Genomic DNA, 19,494 nt, shown 5'->3' with positions numbered 1-19,494 from the left:
TACTGTCTTCCCCCGCCTCCGTTTCTGATTCCAAAGCGTCTGCCTTTATGCTTTGCAGGGAACTTCTCAAGAGGCATAGCAGAGGAATGGTGACGCTAATGATTGCAGCATCCCGCTCACCATCTGGGTAGACTCCTCAAAGTTTCCAAGGACCTGGCAGATGGCTGCCAACCAGGCCCACTCTTCTGTAAATAATTGAGGAGGCTGACTCCCACTGCGCCGCCCATGTTGGAGTTGGTATTCCACTATAGCTCTACGCTGCTCATAGAGTCTGGCCAACATGTGGAGCGTAGAGTTCCACTGTGTGGGCACGTCGCACAGCAGTCGGTGCACTGGCAGATTAAACCGATGTTGCAGTGTCCTCAGGGTGGCAGCGTGCGTGTGGGATTTGCGGAAATGTGCGCAGAGCTGGCGCACCTTTCCGAGCAGGTATGACAAGTGTGGGTAGCTTTTCAGAAAGCGCTGAACCACCAAATTAAAGACATGGGCCAGGCATGGCACGTGCGTGAGGCTGCCGAGCTGCAGAGCCGCCACCAGGTTACGGCCGTTGTCACACACGACCATGCCCAGTTGGAGGCTCATCGGCGCAAGCCAGCGGTCGGTCTGCTCTGTCAGACCCTGCAGCAGTTCGTGGGCCGTGTGGCTCTTCTCTCCTAAGCTGAGTAGTTTCAGCACGGCCTGCTGACGCTTGCCCACCGCTGTGCTGCCACGCCGCGTGACACCGACTGCTGGCGACGTGCTGCTGCTGCTGACACATCTTGATTGCGAGACAGAGGTTGCGTAGGAGGAGGAGGAGGGTGGTTTAGTGGAGGAAGCATACACCCCCGCAGATACCACCACCGAGCTGGGGCACGCAATTCTGGGGGTGGGTAGGACGTGAGCGGTCCCAGGCTCTGACTCTGTCCCAGCCTCCACTAAATTCACCCAATGTGCCGTCAGGGAGATATAGTGGCCCTGCCCGCCTGTGCTTGTCCACGTGTCTGTTGTTAAGTGGACCTTGGCAGTAACCGCGTTGGTGAGTGCGCGTACAATGTTGCGGGAGACGTGGTCGTGCAGGCCTGGGACGGCACATCGGGAAAAGTAGTGCTGACTGGGAACCGAGTAGCGCGGGGCCGCCGCCGCCATCATGCTTTTGAAAGCCTCCGTTTCCACAAGCCTATACGGCAGCATCTCTAGGCTGATCAATTTTGCAATGTGCACGTTTAACGCTTGAGCGTGCGGGTGCGTGGCGTCGTACTTGCGCTTGCGCTCAAACAGTGGTGCTAGCGACGTCTGGACGCTACGCTGAGAGACATTGCTGGATCGGGCCGAGGACAGCGGAGGTGAGGGTGTGGGTGCAGGCCAGGAGACGGTACTGCCTGTGTCCTCAGAGGGGGGTTGGATCTCAGTGGCAGGTTGGGGCACAGGGGGAGAGGCAGTGGTGCAAACCGGAGGCGGTGAACGGGCATCGTCCCACCTTGTGGGGTGCTTGGCCATCATATGCCTGCGCATGCTGGTGGTGGTGCCTCCCCAGCTGATCTTGGCGCGACAAAGGTTGCACACCACTGTTCGTCGGTCGTCAGGCGTCTCTGTGAAAAACTGCCACACCGTAGAGCACCTTGACCTCTGCAGGGTGGCATGGCGCGAGGGGGCGCTTTGGGAACCAGTTGGTGGATTATTCGGTCTGGCCCTGCCTCTACCCCTGGCCACCGCACTGGCTCGGCCTGTGCCCACACCCTGACTTGGGCCTCCGCGTCCTCGCCCGCGTGCACGTCCTATAGGCCTACCCCTACCCCTCAGCATGGTGTATTAGCAGTAGTGCAGAAACAGAACGCTGTAATTAAATGTACCGCTTATTGGCCTGTGGTTGGAGGCTGACTTCGTTTACGGAATGCCAGGAAATAATTTGGCGCACGCCTGCTGTAACACTTAGCTGGCAGCGTATTTATTTGTAGAACTACTACCCCCGGCACACACGGACCCAGAACACTGAGCACAGTGACAGGCAGGCCAAATAGATTTTTTGCCCAATATTTTTTTGAAAAGGACCACAGCGTATATTCAATCTATAGTATATGTCTTCTGGCGCTGCCTACACAATTCTGTCCCTGCAGTGTGTCACAGAACTGCAGTGTTGCACTGTTATTAACTGCAACAGAGCGGTGATTTCACAGCCAGGAAATAATTTGGCGCACGCCTGCTGTAACACTTAGCTGGCTGCGTATTTATTTGTAGAACTACTACCCCCAGGACACACGGACCCAGAACACTGAGCACAGTGACAGGCAGGCCAAATAGATTTTTTGCCCAATATTTTTTTGAAATGGACCACAGCGTATATTCAATCAATAATATATGTCTTCTGGCCCTGCCTACACAATTCTGTCCCTGGAGTATTACTGCAGGCCGCAATGCTCTGCACGGCCGATATACCAAAAAAAAAAATGTGCAACACTGCAAAAAGCAGCCTCCACAGTACTGCACACGGTTAGATGTGGCCCTAAGAAGGACCATTGGGGTTCTTGAAGCCTACAATCACTCCTAACACTCTCCCTGCCTAACCACAACTTCTGTCCCTGTAGTATTACTGCAGGGCGCAATGCTCTGCACGGCCGATATACCAAAAAAAGAAAATTGTGCAACACTGCAAAAAAGCAGCCTCCACAGTACTGCACACGGTTAGATGTGGCCCTAAGAAGGACCGTTGGGGTTCTTGAAGCCTACACTAACTCCTAACACTCTCCCTATAGCAGCTCCGGCACCAACAGCACTGTCCCTCAGCTATGTCACAACGCATCTGAGGCCAGCCGCGGGAGGGGCCGATTTTTATAATCGGGTGACACCTGATCTCGCCAGCCACTCACTGCAGGGGGGTGGTATAGGGCTTGAACGTCGCAGGGGGAAGTTGTAATGCCTTCCCTGTCTTTCTATTGGCCAGAAAAGCGCGCTAACGCTCAGAGATGAAAGTGAAAGTAACCCGAACATCGCGTGGTACTCGTTACGAGTAACGAGCATCTCGAACACGCTAATACTCGAACGAGTATCAAGCTCGGACGAGTACGTTCGCTTATCTCTGTTAGGCATCCATTACAACCTCAAGAATAGCTATGCATTGGGAACTTTTTCCAGAGCATATATTTTTTTTTTTGCCTTTTTCCCAGTGTTCTTCAACTGTTTTAGCACAATGTCCTCTGCAAGCAGACTAGCCATAATTTACATCTAAGTGCAGTGCAACAGCAAAATACTACTTATTTGAGAGGCCACGGGTGATACACAACCACCAATTATCTCTATATGCCGCCAAATAGTATAACAACAGTTTAGAGATGAACCAACATGTTTACATAACTATGCAATCTGTAACTCATATAGGAAAGCATAGCCCTAACTCTACCATTCATACAGAACATATATGCTCTTGTGTGACTTTATATAAATGTTACGCACATTATTTAATGTGATATTTAGATTCAAAGTCAAACACAAAAAATACAGCAAATCTGGCATTTTTCTTTTTTTAGGTCGTTCATTGCATGGGATAAATACAGTGATAAATATACTTTTAGGATTTTATACTTAGTCATGCTCATTATGGACATCGCAAATATGTCTAGTTTTTCTATTTTTGAATTCATGACCCTGCAATCATTTTAAAATCTCTGTAATACATTGCAGTACTTACATACTGCAGTGTATTATGTCTGTTACTAATAGATGTACAAAGATGACAGACCTGGGGCCTTTGTTAGGCCCCCAATTGCAATGGAAACCCAATGGCACCCGGTGGTTGAACTGCGAGGATGCAATGCAGACTCCATTCCCTATGTCTAACCACTAATATGCTGCCTCTAATGGGTTAAATGGCCAAGGCAGTGCTAGTTCCAATCCTGGTCATTGCAGCGGGGTATCTACTATATTACAGCATGGGCTCAGTTCCGAAACGTGCACCATCCCAGCGCTGTGCATGTATAGTGGCTGTGGGAATGACGTACCCCCTGTATAGCATGCTAATTAATTGTTATATCTACTTAATTGTTCTGCAACGAACTACATATAAAAATGGCATAACCATAAAGCTAAATCTAGAGCTATAAAGAAATACCCAGCTTCAGTGAAGTGACAACTCATTGATTTGACTACAGCATTTTAAACTACGACGTTTAGTACAAACGTATTGCTTGTCTTCCAAGGTCTAAATGACTGACATTGCAAAGGCACTTTCATTCCCTATTTCCCTATGTTCTTTCAAATGTCTCTTAATGGATAATTACCAAAACCAGGTGTGATCTTTATAACCTAGTTTCCTGTCTGTGTCTATCATTTATAAACCTCCTCCCAGACTGGAGGACATGAGACCCTTTTTTTTTGTTCTATGTCCACATTGTTAAAAAAATGTTGCCTGAAGATTAGAGATGAGCGAACACCAAAATGTTCGGGTGTTCGTTATTCGGAACGAACTTCCCGTGATGCTCGAGGGTTCGTTTCGAACAACGAACCCCATTGAAGTCAATGGGCGACCAGAACATTTTTGTATTTCGCCGATGCTCGCTAAGGTTTTCATGTGTGAAAATCTGGGCAATTCAGGAAAGTGATGGGAATGACACAGTGACGGATAGGGCAGGCGAGGGGCTACATGGTGGGCTGCATCTCAAGTTCACAGGTCCCACTATTAAGCCACAATAGCGGCAAGAGTGCCCCCCCCCCCCCCCCACTGTCAGCATAAAGATCGTCCTCCTCTGGCACAGCTGTAACAGCTGTAGCAGAGAAGAATGATGTTAGCCCATTGAATTCAATGGAGCGGCAATACAGCAGGTTCCACTGAATGCAATGGGCTGCCGGCGATCGCAGGATGAATGGTCGGAAAGGGGTTAAATATATAACCCCTTTCCTGCAATTCATCCAGAAATGTGTTACACTAAAAATATATACCGGCGTATAAGGCGACCGGGCGTATAAGACGACCCCCCAACTGTCACCTTATACGCCGGTAATACAGTGGAGCAAAGAATAAAAATCATTACTTACGTTTTTAGATGATCTGCGGCGCTCCTGCAGGCTGTCACTCCCTCCTAATCCACGGCAAAGTATTCCTTTCTCCACGAAAGGCTTTAAATCCCTGCCTCCAGAAGCACACGTGCCTTCAGCCAATCACAGCCAATGACAATGATGTCATTGAATGGCTGTGATTGGCTGTGTTTCTGGAGGCGGGGATTTCAAGCCTTTCATAGAGAAAGCTTGTCTGCTGTGGATTAGGAGGGAGTGACAGCCTGCAGGAGCGCCGCAGATCATCTAAAAACGTAAGTAATGCTTTTTATTCTTTGCTCCACTGTATTACCGGCGTATAAGGTGACAGTTGGGGGGTCGTCTTATACGCCCGGTCGCCTTATACGCCGGTATATATTTTTAGTGTAACACATTTCTGGATGAATTGCAGGAAAGGGGTTATATATTTAACCCCTTTCCGACCATTCATCCTGCGATCGCGGGCAGCCCATTGCATTCAGTGGAACCTGCTGTATTGCCGCTCCATTGAATTCAATGGGCAAACATTGTTCTTCTCTGCTACAGCTGTTACAGCTGTGGCAGAGGAGAACGATCTTTATGCTGACAGTGGGGGGGGGGGGGGGGCACTCTTGCCGCTATTGTGGCTTAATAGTGGGACCTGTGAACTTGAGATGCAGCCCACCATGTAGCCCCTCGCCTGCCCTATCCGTCACTGTGTCATTCCCATCACTTTCTTGAATTGCCCAGATTTTCACACATGAAAACTTTAGCGAGCATCGGCGAAATACAAAAATGTTCGGGTCGCCCATTGACTTCAATGGGGTTCGTTATTCGAAACGAACACCCGGACATCGCGGGAAGTTCGTTCCGGATAACGAACACCCGAACATTTTGGTGTTCGCTCATCTCTAATAATTACCAAAACCAGGTGTGATCTTTATAACCTAGTTTCCTGTCTGTGTCTATCATTTATAAACCTCCTCCCAGACTGGAGGACATGAGACCCTTTTTTTTTGTTCTATGTCCACATTGTTAAAAAAATGTTGCCTGAAGATATAAATATAAATGGAAACACAGCAGCATGATAGAAACTGTGAAATTGATTGCTTACGTCCTCCTTTAATGCAACCAAGCAATTTTGGTGGCTAATTGCATCGAGTACATGATTTCCAATACAACAGGAAAATTAGTATATTGTATTTATGGTGAATTAGCAGATCAGTGTAGCCTACATTTAATTAGCATTAGCAAGCAAAATAATTGCCTTTGGAAAAGTAAAGCGACATAAATATAAAGCTATTGTTCAGTCAATTACTAGAAAATATGAGACAGATATGGGTAAACAAAATCGGCATACAGCACTGAAGGATATGTTGACGCTAAATAAGTAATGGTTAAAGGAAACCTGTCAACAGGTATGAGCACCATAAAAAGTTATGGTGCTCATACAGCTGATTCCCTGGAGTCCAGGGAGGTATGTCTTATATTTTCATGGCTCCCCGATCCAGTACTGCAACCCCCAAAAGTCAGCATGGACCATGCAGCTGGACCACTGGTTGCACACTGTGTGTGCACACTCCCATTGATTGCTATGGGAGTGCATGTGCACAGCATGCAGCCAGTGGTCTGGTAGTTAGATCCTGCACTAGTATGTTATACCCTCCCATCTGGCTCTATGCTACTCTCCATATGTTATTAAGAAAAGGAAGAATAAGCATATTGACACATTTGAGGTGCGGTTAAAAACACAAATAAACCACATGCAACTTTGCTGTGTTTTTCAATAAGGTTGTAAATTTCACAGGTTTCGGCTTTATTCAGATGTGCGTATATCGGCTGGGTTTTCATGTCCGGCCAATAAGCGCTGCCCCTCTCTGCAGGGGGAGGAGGCGGGCTGAGCTGGGAGCAGCGCACTGAGCTCCCGCCCCTTTTCCACCCCTCGTCACTATTTGCAATGGGAAGTGGCAGGATGGGGGCGGAACTTTGCTCTACATCTGCCCCTCCCCATCCCATTGCAAATAGTGTAGAGCTCCCGGCTCTCCCAGCCTCCTACCTCTGCAGAGAGGGACAGCGTATATCAGCTGGGCGTGAAAACCCGGTCGATATACGGACGTCTGAATAAGCCCTTCACCTGTACAAACCATGGCATTGCTGAATGCTGAGGCAAAAATACCTCTGTTTGTTATGTGGTTTTAGTAGCACCTTAAGAGACCTTTCACATGGGACAGAATTGTCCACAGAACACAGTGCAGATGTGGATTTTGTCAATTAGTATGGATGTTGTTGCATTTTTAACTGCGGAACATCTTGTGGAATTTCTCGTGTTTTTTTTTTTTTTTTGCAGACTTTAACCGCATAATTACATCTACCGTGTATTAGAAATCTGCGGCAACATTTCCGTAAGATGTCCTTAATTCTGCAGCAGAAAGCATTGCTGTTGCAGAATTTATTTTCTTGCAGTTTTGGAGTAAAGACGAGCGGATTTTAACAATTGTGGAATTCAAGCCCCTTAGGGATAACATTGTGATGTAGAAATGTCCACGCGGACCAATTCCATTCTGTATGAAACGTCCCAAAGGCTACTTGCACACAGATGACTTAATAGTTGCGTCTGATCTTCTTGGGTGTAACTTGCATTGGCCAGTAGATGGACATCCCATCCATGTGCTGCTCAATGTGTTGAAGTCAGCCCATTGGCATGTGCTATACTCATGCAAAAATCGCACAAGTATAGGACATGCAGAGATTTTTTTTACTCTGATTATAATTATCAGTACGAGTAAAAAAAAAAGCCTGCGTCCATACAATTATTCAAATGAATGGGTCCCTATTTCCGTCCAGTTTTTGGACTAATTTTTTTTGCCTGAAAATCAGACAAAAAAGAAGGCTGCGTGCGTATACTAGAACTGCCATTATTTGAAAGCACCCTAACACATGACTGGCTTCTTTGAAGACTGCAATCATGGAGATACATAGGTCTGCACAGGAGCTTTAGAATTCAAATAGTAGTGTCGTTTTAATTAAAACCATTTTCTTTTTGAAACATTGAAGCTATAAAAATAGTTGTAAAATTAAACATGGTCTTTATATCAGTTAATGGGAAGTTAAGTAGTTTTACACAGGGCCACTGCAAAAAGCAGCAACCACTTTGTTATACTGCATATAAATCAAGGGTGAACATATCCATTAATATACAACACAATCTTAGGGCTTATTCACACATGCGTATATCGGCCGCCGTTTTCACGGCCACACAATATATGCTACTATCTGATGCATTGGATTCCAGTGTATCAGATCACACAGGCGTAGTCCCATGGTATGAAAGTGCCCAGCCGGCCAATATAGCACCGGCGCTTTTACTCTGTTCAGGAAAGATAGTCCTGGAACTATCTTTCCCATCTGGAATATGACTGCTGCCATAGACTCCTATGGGAGCCAATAACAGCTACCCGAGAGGGGAGGTGGGAGGGAGTTTAGCAGCGTGACTGCTAAACTCCCTCCCCCTTATCTCCCCCTTGCTGGCTGTTTGCAATGGGATGGGGCGGGGGCAGGGTTAAACTCGACCCCGTCCCACACCCTCCTATTGCTGGCTACCGACAAGAAGCGGAAAGGGGGAGGGAGTTTAGCAGTCACGCTGCTAAACTCCCCCCCCCCCCCCACCTCCACTTAGTGCACTAGCTCCCGCCCTGTCCTGCCTCCTATCCTTGCAAAGAGCCAGCAAGGGGGAAGGAAGGTGGAGAACAGCTTAGCACAGATAAACAGTCTCCCCTCGCCCGACGGCATTGCGGCCTTGGCGTATATTCGTTGGGCCTGTGCCGTCTGAACGGATGCACAACTGTTGGATTTGTGTGCCCATTCACACGTTTTTATGACCTTTTGCTAATTTCACACAACAGCATTTTGGTCATTAGTGTTTGTAATCAACTTTGTGGAGTTGAAGTTATGGAATCAGAGTTAATTTTGGGTGAAATTAGAGTCAGTAGAAATGTACTAACTCCAACTACAGCTTCAAAATAGAAATATCACGTATTAATATACACTTTTTTTTAAAAACACCATCTTGTTACCCATTGGACTTTCTTTGGCGTTCACAACTGCAGCTATTCATTGTGGCATAGATTCTATCAGGTGTTGAAATTGTTCTGCAGGAATATTGGCCCAAGTGGACAGGAAGTTTCTTGGCATGCTTTGAACAACTGACAAGACGAGTTCATCGATTCATGGTGCTTACGTCACATTCTGACCTTCCCATCAGCATGGTACAACAGAAATCTGAATTCATCTGAGCAGGTTATATTTTTCAGCTGTTCAACTGTTCAATGATTCAACATTTGCTCTTTTGCTCTGGAGTTTTGCCTTTGTCTTAGACAGCAATGGCACCTGAACCGATCATCTGCAGTTGTTGTCTATCTGTGCTAAGGAAGAGCAAGTTGTACATTTGGATATATCACGTGGAGCACCAGCATTGTATTTAGCTGCAATTTGCTTGACTGTGCACTGTCTGTAAGAACAAGTTTTGACATCCTTCTCTGACCCTGTTGTTTACATCCACAGGATCCCCTTTTGCTGGATTCTTCTCCTCAGTCACTCCATTCTCTGTATACCCTCTACACCAGTATTTCCCAACTCCGGTCCTCAAGGCACCCCAACGGGTCATGTTTTCTGGATTTCCTCAGTGTTGCACAGGTGATGTAATTATTGTTAGTGCCGCAGACATTGCCATAGATGTTCTTACTATAGGAGATCCTGAAAACATGACCTGTTGGGGTGCCTTGAGGACTGGATTTGGGAAACACTGCTCTACACTATTGTATGAGAAAACCCCACTAGGTTGACAGTTTTTAAAATTCTGGCCCTGGCTACTTTAATACTGATGGACAGGCCTCATTCAAAGCTGCTCAGATTGCTTGATTTTCTTATTTTAATGTGGATTTAGACTGAAATGAATACACTGAAAACTTTCTCACTCCTAGTCATGTATCTACTGATTGCATTCAAGTTCTAAGGTCTAATTTTTTTATAAGGCTGAAAGCGTTGTCACTTCTCAACATAAATCTTGGTCTTGAAGTACACATTTTTTACAATGATGATGTCATGATTGCATGGCTGCTGTGAACCCTTCTGTTATGCCTGCAAAGGACGTGCTGGACCAGCACCTGCAGACATGCGCAATAATTGTTCACAGTGCGGCGGCCAAAACAAACTAACAAATAATAAATGTAAGGTCTTTCCCTATATAGGTAACGAACGAGGGAGAGTGAAAAGGTACAGGCTCATAATATGGAAGAATCTGTCTCAAAATGGTCACTAGATACAAAATGGAGCATTATAAGATGTAAATAAGCTTCTGTGTAGTGAAACAATAATTCAAGCAGAAATAGCTTTAGAGCATGAGATACAGTACAATGTGTAATGATTTGTCTCTGTTCTTTTTCATGAGAACCAAGTCTGGACGCAGTTGTTATCAGAAGAAGCCCTCCCACACCCCCATTCGGAGACTTGAACAAAGGAACTGACTGTACTACAGCCACCAGAATCACAAAGTGAATACAAGGGAGGACCAGGGAGGACCAAGATAACGCTGGGAGAAACAGACATTTGAAGAACATTACAGATATATTCTCACTGCGCTGATTGCTGAACAATGCATGATTCTTAATGTTTTTCTAACCCAATGAGATTAATGCTGTGACTAATGACGTATTCCTTTCCTGTATTAGAACTATACCAAGTCAATAAATGCGCAGTGTACGCATGCCTTAAGCAGAGTGAGCTGTATATCTGCCGCGGCTCAACTCTACGTATCTGTGGGAACTGATAACTATCTTTGTGTAGTTTTTGGCCTCCTTGATGCATCCAGGTACGAACTAATTTGGAACCCAAGGCCTGAAAGGTTAATGTGACCTAGTGGTCCTTAACAAGAGGACCCTGCCTTACACGGCAGACTCATTGCATCGATAGATGCGGGCCTGCACTCGTTCCTGGGAACTAAGTAACCCTACTTGGCCAAACTGATAAAGGACAAAACAAAATGAAACTCGGCACAAAGCCGTCTGGAGAAAGGAAAAGTGGACACCTTGCTGTCCATGGGAGCCACTAATTGCCAGCTCAGACAGTGAGCAGCTGACAATTTACAGCACCTTAGCTTTCTATCTATCCCAGCTAAATATCCAGCTAATCATCCACAGATGTGAGCACATTGCGTCACACCTACTAAGCAAGAAGGTGCAGAACCATGTCTAAAACCTGCACCGGACTCTGGCAACTCGGCAGTAATCCCAGCACTGCTGCAACACTTTCTTTAGGAGTCTGTTTTGCCCACTAGAAAGTCACTGATGCAAGACCGGCATTATTGGAATATGTGCAACCATGGAGATACTGCTTCTTCATTGGAAAAAGTCAGCAACTGCTAGGTGCAAGTCAGGTGCGTAGGCAGCGTGAAGAAACCACTTCAAAGTTATAGAATGGTAGAGTTGGAAGGGACATCCAGGGTCATCAGGTCCAACCCCCTGCTCAGTGCAGGATCACTAAATCATCCCAGAAAGATGTCTGTCCAGTCCCAAGTTGTTGTCATAAAGAAACCCTTGACCACTTGCTCCACTCGTGCAATCATGTTGGACCAGTTGGGCATGGCTGAGGCTCCTTTGGTTCATTCTCACACAACCTTTTGTGAACTGTCGCATGCACAAACACCCATTTTTCATGTGTATGACACCTTCACCGCATGTCTCACTCAACTGACGATGAATGTCGATGGTTATCCTACCGCACAAGTGAAGAAAATGGACAGTTACACGCTGTTCTTGGAATGTAAATGTTGCCATTTAAGTATTGAAAAGCTGCTAAATCCAGTCATTGTCAAGTGAGTTCTATGCAATGAACGATGCTGCCATCTTTCTCACTTATCCCCAAAGAATTCCAGAATGTTAGAGCTGGGGCAGCGTGTGGAGAAATAGAGAAGTTGGAAGTTAGAAGTTTACTTTAACAAGTCCACAGTTTTGTTTCAAAACCAAAATGAGAAGTGAGTCCAAACTAGAAGTGCAAAATACTGCCAAGTAAAAGTGACCTTAAGGTCCATTCACACATAACACTTAGTTCATTCCGTTACAATGATTGTCCAGTATTGATACACAATTAAAAAGTATCTTTTCACTTTGATGAAAATTGGTAATTCATATATAAAAAGTATAACACATTGTCACATTGTTACAGTCGTCCTACTACTTTTTCTATTGAACCACATTGCTGCTTTACTGAATTTGCAAATAGGCTGTAGTGCATATAATAGTTGGAATGATAAAAAAGTCCATCTTACGCTCGTAAGGATTTTAAAAGTTGGGATCGTTAATCGGTGATTTGGAAGAAATGAGACCGATAAAAGGGCCTTTAGTGTCCCATTTGCACAATGCTTAGCTGAGTCCATGTAGTATGGAAGCTTTAACAGGAAGCTGTTTCATCCTTAGCTGTTTGCAAAGATTAGTGCCTTAAGATAAGCACTAGGGACATTTACAATAATGCAAGGCTATAGACTTTTAACAGCTCTTTGCCTGCAAAATGGAGCAGAACATAATGCTGTGTTCACAGAATTATGTTTATGTTATGGTCCGTAATTGATTCCAATTGTCGGGAGGTACTTAGACTAAAGCCGGAATACATAATAGAACAGTATTCAGGCACATCTTTCATATTTACATCTGAGCACACAGACACATTTGTTCAATATCCTTCTGAAATATGTCAAATTAACTAGAATGTAATGTTAATTAATTAGTCAAAAGACAAGTCTTTACTTGCTAGATAGTGCTGACTCTGAGGGAAGTCGAGGAGGAAATTACTTCACTGCTCACAGATTTTAAGACCTACTTAAATGTAATTAGACAACTAAAAAAAGTCACACTGTGTCCTCAAGATATCATGGTATCACGGTATGGATATTATGTAACTCTGGCACCCTGGCCTGCCTTTCTCTTTCTTTTTCTCTGTATATATATGTGCAACTGTATATATATATATATATATATATATATATATATATACACACTAGAGATGAGCGAGCGTACTCGGTTTGGGTGTTTTTGCACTCGAGCACCGCTTTTTCCGAGTAACTGACTACTCGGACAAAAAGATTCTGGGGGCGCCGGAGGTGAGCGGGGGGTTGCAGAGGGGAGTGGGGGGCGGAGAGACAGAGAGCTCCCCCCTGTTCCCCACTGCTACCCCCGCTCCACCACACCACCCCCGGCGCCCCCCAAATCTTTTCGTTCGAGTAGTCAGTTACTCGGAAAAAGCAGTGCTTGAGTGCAAAAACACCAGAACCGAGTACGCTCGCTCATCTCTAATATACACCATTGTATAGGTCTAATGCTGCATGGTACGCAGAAAAATAGATCCGCCGTGTCTACACACACACGTGCATGGATCAATGAAAGACTGTTGACTTTCATTGACTCCATTTAGTGCATATCACATATCCATGCAGCGCACGCGTAATATGTGCTGATAAGACGGTCGTGGACATGAGCCCTAAGGCTTTATGCACATGGGCCTGCACGGATTCCACTGCTGAATAACGCAGCAGAATCCGCCCGTGCCCGCAGATATGGACATTAAAAGACAGGTTCTTATCTCTCCGGATCCAACGTGGGTCTCCTCCTGCTTTTTCTGTGGCAGCTGCAGGTGTGCCGCAGACTGGACGGCTTCCATTGATTTCAGGTGAGTATTTATTTTTTATTTTATAGCATAAAGGCTATAATTAATACTAAGTGGGCGGGTGTTGAGACTGGGGGCATTACTAAAGATTGAGAGTAGTATCCAAAATTGGAACATGATAAAGAGTTTATTAAAGAGAAGACATAAAGTGGATGCCAATAAAAATGAAGGGCTTAAAAGGGGTTACAATTAAAGACTAGGGGGACTTTAAAAAAAAGGCATAATTAGAGACTGTGGGCAGAAAGGGGGCACTACTAACCCCTTCTCGTCCCAGAACATATATGTATGCCCCGGGTTAGAAGTAGTACCCACAAATGAGTGTACAGTTACTCCTTATGGATAGTATGGGCTCAGAAGCTGAGCCCATGCCATCCACAGCGGAAGCTGGCTGTGACAGACAACCGGCCTCTCGCTGTTCCCATGGATTGCAGCATGTTAAAGGTTCACAGTGGGAATCTGTGATGGCATTCGCCCTCTGTCATGTAATTACAGAGTGACTACGAGTGGTGATGGCAACTGGACACCAGTCAAGCGAAGTTATTGCCTCGATAGAGGCGGCCCCACTGTGTTCTTCCTGGGCCTTGATTATCCCTATAAGAGCCCCTGGAGAGATGAACTGACACAGCAAGCAATACAAATGAAACAGAAATACAACTGAAAAGTAAACTGCAGCACTTATCTGGAAATAGTAGCAAGATACCCAGCACCGAGGAACACCACACTCCAACAACTCCACTATGAACTGAATAAGCAGCGGTGAGCAAAAATAAGGGGTAAGACTATAAAGCTCTCCACACCGGAGGACTAACAGAGCAATTAGAGAACCCCACCTCCAACCTTCTCCCAGGAATGACTAATCATCAGAAAGCATCCATGCAGCAAAGAGAGACATCAACCAGCATTCTCTGCACATGGTGCATTAACCCTTGTCCTGCATAACAAGGTAACAGGTCTTGGCCTGCGTCAAGGCCACTATGCCTGCTATAGCTTCATCTTACGTGGCTCAAAAATTGACCAGGCTGGAGAATCTGTCAGAGATAAAAGGTAGGATAGCATCGGGGCGAAGCACAATGATAAACATGGACAAAATCAGGAAAAGTAGGGATATCAGTATAGCAACTAAACACAGGATAGTGCAAACCATCGTTTTCCTCATTTGTATGTATGTATGTGAAAGCTAGACTGTAGAAGGGGGTTTTATGCACTCTAGAGGTGGTGCTGGTGAAAGCTGATGTGAATACCCTGGACAGCAAGAGTAACAAACAAAGAAGTTCTGAATCGTATAAAACCCAATATATCACTGAAGGGCAAGATGACCGGACTCAGGCTCATGGATTTTGGCCATGTAATGCCAGCAGAGTCGCTAGAAAAATCTATAATGCTTGGACAGTTCAGCGGCAAAAGAAGACCCGGCGCCAAAGGACACAATGGCTGATACTGTCAAAGCTGATAATGGCATGGATATCACACAACTGAGAGAAGCAGCGCAAAACTGAAAAACCTGGAGGGAGCTCGTCTTTAGGGTCGCCAAGGATTGTGAATGACTAAACAGCAACCCCCAAAGTGGTACAAATAAGGACTACAGTTCTTCACAGGAAACAAGCCTTCACAGAGCTCTATTGAGGAAAACATAAAAAGTTATGGTACTCTGAATGCAATGATGACAAAAAAATGCGCTCTGATTGATAGGCGGGTGATAACTTGAAAGAAAACTAAACTGATCGCTCCCAGCATCAAGGAGAGACAGGAGAATGACAGATCTATTAGCCTTGGCTAGTCTCCCCTCCCTCTTTGTTCTGTACACCCACTGAAAAGTGACAGCTCTAAATTCAGTATTCCTGCCCTCACTTCAAATGGCTGTGGCTCCGGTTCTGTAAGTGCTACTAACATGTTCTGGTAATTCTATAGCCAAGCATGCCGATAGAACGGATAGAAACTACAGCCTGTAGACTACAGAATTCATCACTTTCTACCTTTCTATAAAACCACTACAGCTGACACACTTCGTCTTCAATGGTTATGCTGCAAATTGTGGGTTATTTTTTTCATTAACAGCAAAGTCTCTTAATGGGAGCTGATCTTTTGAAAGCTTGCTGTGATAAATGGATAGGCAATTGCTTTCAACCTTTCTCCTTCAGCACACAGGACGATATTGAGTACACAACAATTTATGTAAGGCTTTCCACTTCATTTGCTCATATTTCATTTTTATACAAATGAAAGAATAATCCATCATATATGACCCTACATCTCATTAAAGAGTAATAAAGAAATGCTGCCGTTATTACAATAAACACATAATAAATGAATTAATCAGCGTTCAAAAGTAACAGTTTTCTAAAGGATGCATGCATACTAATATAATAAGTGCAAAATTTACTTTGTCTGCTGGTTACCTTTTCACGGCTATACCGCTGAAGTGATTTTGATGAAATTTGGCAGGTAGATGGTTTGTATCCTGTGGAAGGACATGGGCTACGTTTTATCCCCAAAATATATAGAGTTCTTTAGAGAGCACGACAAGACAGATTTATTTGGTGATGTGCAGGTGCACCTCCGCTCCGTCGCCAAGATGTGCAGCGAGGCGGAGGGGGTGGACATCATAAGCTAGGCCTACATAAACGGGTAGATACGTGAGGGCAGACATCGTTGCTGCATGTATGCGAATATTACCGTATATACTAGCGTATAAGACGACTTTTGAACCCCGAAAAATCTGCTCTGCAGTCGGGGGTCGTCTTATACGTCGGTAATACAAAAAAAAGAAAGTGTCAAAAAAAAAATCATTACTCACCTCCTCCGGTGTTCTGCGGCGCTGTTGCAGGCTGTCGCTCCCTCCTGGTCCCCGACAAAGCATTGCTTTCTGGATGCGGGGCTTGAAATCGCTGCCTCCAGAAAGCAATGCTGTGATTGGCTAACACACGCCATCAGCCAATCACAGCCATTCAATGACATCATTGAATGGCTGTGATTGGCTGAAGGCACACGTGTGTTAGCCAATCACAGCCATTCAGTGATGTCATTGAATGGCTGTGATTGGCTGCAGGCACATGTGTTTTAGCCAATCACAGCCATTCAATGATGTAATTGAATGGCTGTGATTGGCTGACAGCACGTGTGTTAGCCAATCACGGCATTAGCTTTCTGGAAGCGGGGATTTCAAGCCCCGCATCCAGAAAGCAATGCTCTGTCGGGGACCAGGAGGGAGCGACAGCCTGCAGCAGCGCCGCAGAACACCGGGGGAGGTGAGTAATGATTTCTTTCTTCCTACACCGTATTCCCGGCATATAAGGTGACAGTTGGGGGGTCGTCTTATACGCCCCATCGCCTTATATGCCGGAATATACGGTAAGTGCGGGAAAAGGTAAGGGGGCACATCATAAGCTAAACCTCTCCAAATGGGAAGACACGTAAGGGCAAATGTCGTTGCCGCACTCACACGATTATTAGGCTAGCAGGGATACCCGGCATTGTCCAGGATTAAAACTTGAATGAAATCACATTAAACCCTAAAGGACATTTTTGGCTTAAGGATTCATCTCCATTTTTCAAAAGCCATAACCTCTTTATTTCTCTGTCGACGCGGCCGTATAAGGGCTTGCTTTTTATGTTGCGAACTGTAGATTTATCGGTGCTATTTTTGGGTACATAGACTATATTGTAAAACTTTTTTTTTTTTTTTTTAATGATCGCAGGGAGAGAAAACATCAATTCTGCCATTGTTTTTTGTGGTTTTTTTACAGCGTTAATCATGCAGCATAAATGACACAAAACATTTTTTTCTGTGGGTTTTTCCCGCATCCAGAAAACAATGCTCTGTGTCGGCGTGGAGGAGGGAGCGACAGCCTGCAGCAGTGCCGCAGATCAACGGGGAACGCTGGTGGTAGGTGAGTATGGATTTTTTTTTTTTACTTGTAGTTAGTTTCCCTATTGAAATGCATTGGAACGCATTATTGGTGTTTTAATGCATTTCAATGGGGAAAAGTGCTTTGACATACCAATTTTTTGGCTTAAGATCTCTGTCTCGGAACGGATTAAACTTGTATGTCAAGGCACCACTGTGCATTGTATTGATAATAGTAGAGTCTGCTAAATTACGTATAAATTGCTAATAATTAGAGATGAGCGAGCACCAAAATGCTCGGGTGCTCGTTACTCGAGACGAACTTTTCGCGATGCTCGAGGGTTCGTTTCGAGTAACGAACCCCATTGAAGTCAATGGGCGACCCGAGCATTTTTGTATATCGCCGATGCTCGCTAAGGTTTTCATTTGTGAAAATCTGGGCAATTCAAGAAAGTGATGGGAACGACACAGAAACGGATAGGGCAGGCGAGGGGCTACATGTTGGGCTGCATCTCAAGTTCCCAGGTCCCACTATTAAGCCACAACAGCGGCAAGAGTGGGCCCCCCCCCTCCCAACAACTTTTAGTTCTGTAAAGTCCTCATTAGCAATGGATACCTTAGCTAAGCACCACACTACCTCCAACAAAGCACAATCACTGCCTGCATGACACTCCGCTGCCACTTCTCCTGGGTTACATGCTGCCCAACCCCCCCCCCCCCCCCGCACGACCCAGTGTCCACAGCGCACACCAAATTGTCCCTGCGCAGCCTTCAGCTGCCCTCATGCCACGCCACACTCATGTCTATTTATAAGTGCGTCTGTCATGAGGAGGAACCGCAGGCACACACTGCAGAGGGTTGGCACGGCTAGGCAGCGACCCTCTTTAAAAGGGGCGGGACGATAGCCCACAATGCTGTACAGAAGCAATGAGAAATCCAATCCTGTGCCACCTCCATCTGGAGCTGCACACGTGGGCATAGCAATGGGGAACCTATGTGCCACACACTATTCATTCTGTCAAGGTGTCTGCACGCCCCAGTCAGACCACGTTTTTTTATAAATAGTCACAGGCAGGTACAACTCTGCAATGGGAATTCCGTGTGCACCCACAGCATGGGTGGCTCCCTGGAACCCACCGGCGGTACATAAAAATATCCCATTGCATTGCCCAACACAGCTGAGGTAGTAATGTCATGCTTAATGCAGGTGGGCTTCGGCCCACACTGCATGCCCCAGTAAGACTGGGGTTCTTTAGAAGTGGACACAGATGCATTTACAACTCCCTGTGGACCCACAGCATGGGTGGCTCCCTGGAACCCACCGGCAGTACATAAAAATATCCCATTGTATTGCCCAACACAGCTGAGGTAGTAATGTCGTGCTTAATGCAGGTGGGCTTCGGGCCACACTGCATGCCCCAGTCAGACTGGGGTTCTTTAGAACTGGAAACAGATGCATTTACAACTCCCTGTGCACCCACAGCATGGGTGGCTCCCTGGAACCCACTGGCGGTACATAAAAATATCCCATTGCATTGCCCAACACAGCTGAGGTAGTAATGTCGTGCTTAATTCAGGTGGGCTTCGGCCCACACTGCATGCCCCAGTCAGACTGGGGTTCTTTAGAACTGGAAACAGATGCATTTACAACTCCCTGTGGACCGACAGCATGGGTGGGTGCCAGGAAGCCACCGGCGGTACATAAAAATATCCCATTGCATTGCCCAACACAGCTGAGGTAGTAATGTCGTGCTTAATGCAGGTGGGCTTCGGCCCACACTGCATGCCCCAGTCAGCCTGGGGTTCTTTAGAAGTGGAAACAGATGCATTTACAACTCCCTGTGGACCGACAGCATGGGTGGGTGCAAGGAAGCCACCGGCGGTACATAAAAATATCCCATTGCATTGCCCAACACAGCTGAGGTAGTAATATCGTGCTTAATGCAGATGGGCTTCGG

General features: G+C 45.8%; 1 protein-coding gene across 2 annotated transcripts in view; it reads right to left on the bottom strand.

The window, feature by feature from the left end:
• The window catches only part of ZNF385B (zinc finger protein 385B), a 621,952-nt gene that overhangs the window by 520,500 nt on the left and 81,958 nt on the right, over positions 1–19,494 (bottom strand). The gene's annotated exons all lie outside the window — the stretch shown is intronic.

Source organism: Eleutherodactylus coqui, chromosome 8, assembly GCF_035609145.1.
Source record: "Eleutherodactylus coqui strain aEleCoq1 chromosome 8, aEleCoq1.hap1, whole genome shotgun sequence".
NCBI classification, from domain to species: Eukaryota; Metazoa; Chordata; class Amphibia; order Anura; family Eleutherodactylidae; genus Eleutherodactylus; species Eleutherodactylus coqui.
This window is presented reverse-complemented; position numbering and strand designations above follow the sequence as displayed.